General features: G+C 37.5%; 1 pseudogene; it reads right to left on the bottom strand.

Moving 5' to 3' along the window:
* Positions 1 to 2,832: 2,832 nt before the first annotated feature.
* LOC132550673 (ficolin-2-like) lies at positions 2,833 to 3,714 on the bottom strand (annotated as a pseudogene).
* Between the last annotated feature and the right edge of the window lie 2,533 nt (positions 3,715 to 6,247).

Genomic DNA, 6,247 nt, shown 5'->3' on the forward strand with positions numbered 1-6,247 from the left:
GTCTTGATGGTCTTGAAATGGACCTTCTTGGTGACTGCACTTTCTTCCGGCATGATGTAGCTGTCAGCCCATCTTCAGTCATAATGCCAATTTATCGTTTGGTTTATAAGACTTTCAGAAATATTTAATTCAATAGATAGATCTTACATAGCATAAATATTAGTTTAATAATCGAATCATTTTTACTGTTGTATGTTCAGCTAATGAAAAGTTAAAAAATGAGAGCATGTTTAAGCACAACTGGTCGACGTCATGATATTGAATCGTAGAAAGAAAGTAAAACGCACCACACAAAGATGTTAGTTCCCAAATTGTTTCTGAATTAATAAGGCAACAGCCTACCAGAGAATGTAACGGAGGATTACAATGGGTGTATTTTGTAACTTAAGGTGATTGTCATATTCCAACAAATATTACATTTCTTACGTTAGCGTCGGCTTGATTTACCAGAAGGTGCAAATAGCGATAAAATCAAAATCTTATACAGGCTTAATTCATAATGTAGCATACACCCTTAAGACAATCGTTATTATTGGTAGAATCATCTCTCTTTTGTAGATATATCATCGTTTCCTGTTTATTATAATATTTCAAAAGGTAAAATTAATAACAGTTTTAACCAAACACGTCTGTGATATTGGTGAATTAATACGCAATTGAATTAATATGCAACATTATACAGGTATTTAGTAACATCAAATACCAGTTTGATTGTCAGTTATTGTAATGAATTAATGTTCACATATACACACCTATTTAAGTAATCAACAACAAAGGGTGTGACAAATAGAATTAGCAGGTTCTTGTCATTCTAAAATCACTCAAGCACAAAAAGTTTTAAAATCAAATCTAGTTACTTACTTTCTTTGGATTGAATTTCATTTTGTTTGAATAATTAAATCCAATTTAATCCATTCGTTGAATTTTAAAGGTCAGTACACGAACACACGCCGTGTTCCTGTCACTGTATCGGGTTGCTACGTGAGTTTCCTAGGCCGGATATATCAGGGGATTAAAAAAACCTCAGGTACTTATCAAATATAATCTTAATTCTTGATTTACAGACCACGTGGTGCACAATAAGCAGGAATTATTTATAGAAGGAACGGAAGGGATAAAATCACGCTTAAAGACAATAATAACATACGTATACCTACACTACGTTGTACATTAGAAATGTTAAAACTGCGTTTTATATTAATGTAACACTGAAGACAATAAGAACCTTTTTTATTTGTTTTACAACAGTCGTGACAACAATTGATAATCACTGTTGTTGTCCTCGAAACAATGTGAGGAAGCTGGAGTACCCGGATAGAACCCACGTGATTTGGTAGTTGACATCATGGCTATGTTATTTATCATCAATACCGAACGATCGATGTTTCGGCAAAATGTTGCCATACCTTATAACCTCGGAATAATGGGAAACATTTCCAGTTTAGGAAATATTATTGTTAAGCTTGGACAACTGTGTTTCATATAGATACGTGATGACAAAAAGAAGGGAGACTGTTTTATCCAGTCTGTCACTGTCAGGTACTCGCTTTCACCTGTCTGTCACTTTCAGGTACTCGATTTCACCCGTCTGTCACTGTCAGGTACTCGATTTCACCTGTCTGTCACTGTCAGGTACTCGATTTCACCTGTCTGTCACTTTCAGGTACTCGATTTCACCTGCCTGTTACTGTCAGGTACTCGATTTCACCTGTCTGTCACTGTCAGATACTCGATTTCACCTGTCTGTCACCGTCCTTGAGGAACCTACATCCATGCTACTATTGATATTTTTGATAGTGCGATTATTCATCCTGGTTCCATGCAAATCAAACTGTTGCCACAGTCCTCGAAGGACGAAACAGCTTGATGATGCACTTTTATTCATTGCTTGGCCTTGCTATGTCTCTAAAGTTGTATTGAAAGTTGTTATTCACAACTTCGGTAACCTCTATATAGCATACCTATATCCATCCGGTTGTTACAGAAAACTCCGAACAACCTGCATGATAAAGGTAGATATTCAATAAATAAGCTGTGTTCCGTGATATCCGTCGATCATTTTCCCATCCTACTAATACATTAAACGAAACAAAGCATATTGTGCCGCACGGGAAGATTGTTTTCTGTGTGCATTTAAATAGTGACACCCGTAAAGTCCCCGAAAGTGTCTTGTGGAAATATTTACATCAAGTTGGACGAGATCAGAAACTAGCCATTTACAGTGTAAATATTTACATCAAAGTGGACGAGATCAGAAACTAGTCAATCACCATAGCTACTTCACCATTTACAGTGTAAATATTTACATCAAGTTGGAGTAGATCAGAAAGTAGTCAATCACCATAGCTACCTCACCATTTACAGTGTAAATATTTACATCAAGTTGGACGAGATCAGAAACAAGTCAATCACCATAGCTACCTCACCATTTACAGTGTAAATATTTACATCATACAAACTTTGTTCGTTTTTAATAAAATGTAGAGTGTACAATGACTCTAGAATGATTAGATACAGTAATGTCAACTAATTAATCAACTAATATCACACAAATAATGGTATCCTAATTGTGTTCATAGCTACAATAATCTCCTCTGACAGTTTTTACTTTATGGTCTACACATTAAGCTTACATTGTTCCTACATCTATCGATGATATCCTCTACATTCTCCTTGTCTTGAAGAGCTCACTTCATCAATGACTTGCTCCAAAGTTGCGAAAACCAGATTTATCTGTGTAGCAATGACAGTAAGAAGCTAATTCCAGATCAGCTTGTGAAGAAAATGAGAAGCGATTAGTGTTTTATTCTATAATAACGCTGAAAGGATCGTTTACTTTGCCTGTTTAGGGCGTATCATCATTTTCGACGCTTTTAGAGCAGCAAATGTTTGTCCGCTTTCAAATTGGTACCACGACATTGCGCCGCTGTCCGGAGTTGTTGAAGGTCTGTACGGGCCGTTGAGGTTAGACCTATGGCAGTGTTTATACCACCATCCACCTTGATTGTTAACAGCAAAGTTAGAAACTGTCTCGTCATTATCCTGATCGTGGGTGCTAAACGGCTTATCCCAGTGAATAGATAATCCATTATAAAACAGATCCTGAAAACCCTGAAGCGGTCAGAGCATATTTGTCACCTTCAGATGCAATGGAAAACTGTGTGTAGGCTGCATATCTAGACACTCCTGTAGCATCCTCCATCTTTATGCGAAGTTCGTACGAATCTGATGAGGTTATTTGGTACAGATTTTCGTTCCCAATCCAATATTCGCCATAAGCAGAACCAAATCCCTGCTTGTATTCTTCCCACGTGTTATAAAATTCTTGACTACCATCAAATCTATTCTGTATGATTGTCCATCCACCACCCAATGTGTCCCTATCACAAAGCACAGAGGTCTAGGTCATTGCTGGTGACGGAATACACACCAGTAGGACTTCCCGCCGGTAGAAAGTGACACATCCCAATATCTTCAGAAATGTACAGGTTTTCGTGTGAGTTACTGTTTGGCTGCATCTACCACAAAAGCGTCACAGTTCGTCTGGTGACACATCAGGGCGCATAACATTCTCTCTGTTACAGTTGGGACCTCAGATGGTGCGAGGATATAACTACTATTTGTTTGAGCATTACATAATGTACCACTGCTTCCAAATGACAGCTTTAAAAGTACCAGAAGATCTATCATCTGACGGAGAATGAAAGCATTCATTTTTATCTTAAGTTCCTGTAACTCGAACTACTACAGAAAAGTTGTTTTATGTTACAGACATTAGGACCAATCATCGTGAACTTGCCTAATAAGTACGCTGGTATAGACACAACGCCTCCACGGAAACAATGTGAGCCTGTGAGCCAATGGAACTGCTCCCTTTCCAGTACAAGGACAACCTTTCGCCCCTAGAGGTAGACAATGCTCTCTAAGTTTTCCGAATTATTTACAAAATCAGATCAATAAACTGTCACGGTGAGAAAATTACATGTCATTTTTTCTTTTGAATTTCCACCTTTTTCGTCCCACAGGTTCGCGACATGTCTGAAAATTCCTCAAAAGGTGTAAGTGGTTGGAGAGTAAAGGTTTATATAAAATGTGTGATATTACAGATGTATCGGGAGTATAGTTACCTGTGTGTACAATGACGGGATAACGTTGAGATGTTCACGGGGTTACTGGTCGTTTGTGTAGCAAGGCTACACAGTGATCATTTCATAGTTATTAGATGTCGTTTTATTTTTTATTCTACTAAAGTAATATCACTAAAATGGTTAGGTGATCAATATTTAGACAACCAGCCACCCTCCATTATCCCATTCCCCCTAAATTTATAGATACTGAAGATATTGATGTCATTACACCTATATATAAGGTGATATCTTCGCCCCTTACCCCCAGCCCCAGATACTGAAGTTATTGATGTTATTACACCTATACAATGAGGGGGTATTTCGCCCCCCCCCCCAGGTCCAGGTATTCTCGCCACACTGTCCCAGCCAATACAATTGGTTTAGGTGTTTTTCATCATTGATATCCATTGACATATTGGCTGTATAAAACATTATAAAGAGGAAACGTTTTGCAACAGAGTATTCATAGAAGTTTACAGTGTGAACAAACGTAGACCATTGTATCAAAGTTTGAACACTTAACAATAGGATGGAGATCGAATTTATACATCTCTTTTATTTATTACTTCTGACACACAATAAAAAAATGTCTTTAGCATATCAATGCAATGTGTGTGTTTTTACGGATGTGGTCATGCTAACTTTCTCTACAGGTACATTTGATGGTAAGACTCTATTTGGATTGGGTAAACAATGGGTTATTTATTCAAGATATGAAAGTTATGGTAAACTTAATTTTCAGATCTTTTTATCACTTTGGTTGTGGCTTATCCACCCAAGTTTTCTTGCTGAGTCAGCGTTTGTTTGGTTATATCTATTTGTAAATAATACAATTTGATATCACGAACCAACGGCTCTTAGATAAAATCACGTCTAACATAGAGCCTTACATATGACAAGTCGAGTCTTTGTTCATGGAACAATATAAGCGTATGCTGTTATACTTATATATATGTTAACTGTATAAGTCTATAGTTTACTCATATCATCTCTCTCTCTCTCTCTCTCTTTCTCTCTCTCTCTCTCACTAGACCCTTTCCCTCATTTCCGCCTCGCCTTCCGTTTTTCAGTCATTCTTTCATCGTTTTCTGCCTTCTCCTATTTACTCCATCCCTTCTAGATTGGATTGCTACGTTCCATCCATTTAATTACTGAAGGAAGGTGGGGGGCATTTTTGTTTAATAAAAAAATAAATTATATCAATCTCCATCTTTGCTAGAAAAACGTCACTCATAATAACGATATCCTCATAAGACTTTCTCCTCGACATTTGCCATTGAAAACCGTCTAACAAATCACAATAAAAAGGATTCCCGTGATAAGGAGATTCTGTTCTTGGACATTATGTTAACGATCTGCCAGACCTTATCTCCAACCCATCGTGGTCAGTATAAACAGGGAGGGCAAATTTAAGATAGAGGCAAAAAATGGTTGTACTTAGATAGAAATATTACATAATCATCAGTGGACAAAGTGACCATTAGGTCAACTCGTGTATAATGATACAAGGGCGAAAACCCCGGTATACACAGTAATACATCGGAAATTGAAATGGTACAGAGAGTCTTTCAATCAAGAGGTTCCGCTGTCGGGGCAAGATGGCAGGCCGGACGATTTTCACGGAACATATGCAGACAACAAGGCGTTCAGTATGATACTGTCTTCCTTACATTTGGAAAAAAAATCTTATTTTGTTCACGCTAGCTAAAAGGTTGAAAAAGTCTAACTCGTCACTCAGGTTTGTGTAGTATCTTTTACCGGAAGGAGAAGACCGCTTCAATGCTGTGGCAATGATGTTCGTCATAAAGACAATGATCTTGCTTTAAAACAACTCACCGATATGCATGCTCGGGATCTACCGTCACAGAAGTCGAATGACGTTTGTCAATCCATAGTCCGAGAACTAAGGGACGTAACTCCTATAGCTTTTTCCATTCGTCCGTTTGTAACATAGAGTAAATCTGTGACTACTGATCAACGTTAAAAGACTATACATGTACATTTCATTCAAACACTGCTGAGATGTCCTCTTTAATCTGGTTGGCGACAGATTCAAACTAATTACATGTATTATACTTCTGTTAAGACCACAGCGACTTGATACTTACCACCTTACTTTG

This window comes from Ylistrum balloti, unplaced genomic scaffold (genome assembly GCF_031769215.1).
Source record: "Ylistrum balloti isolate Yb309-2 unplaced genomic scaffold, AGI_CSIRO_Ybal_v1 Utg370138, whole genome shotgun sequence".
In the NCBI taxonomy this organism is placed as follows: Eukaryota; Metazoa; Mollusca; class Bivalvia; order Pectinida; family Pectinidae; genus Ylistrum; species Ylistrum balloti.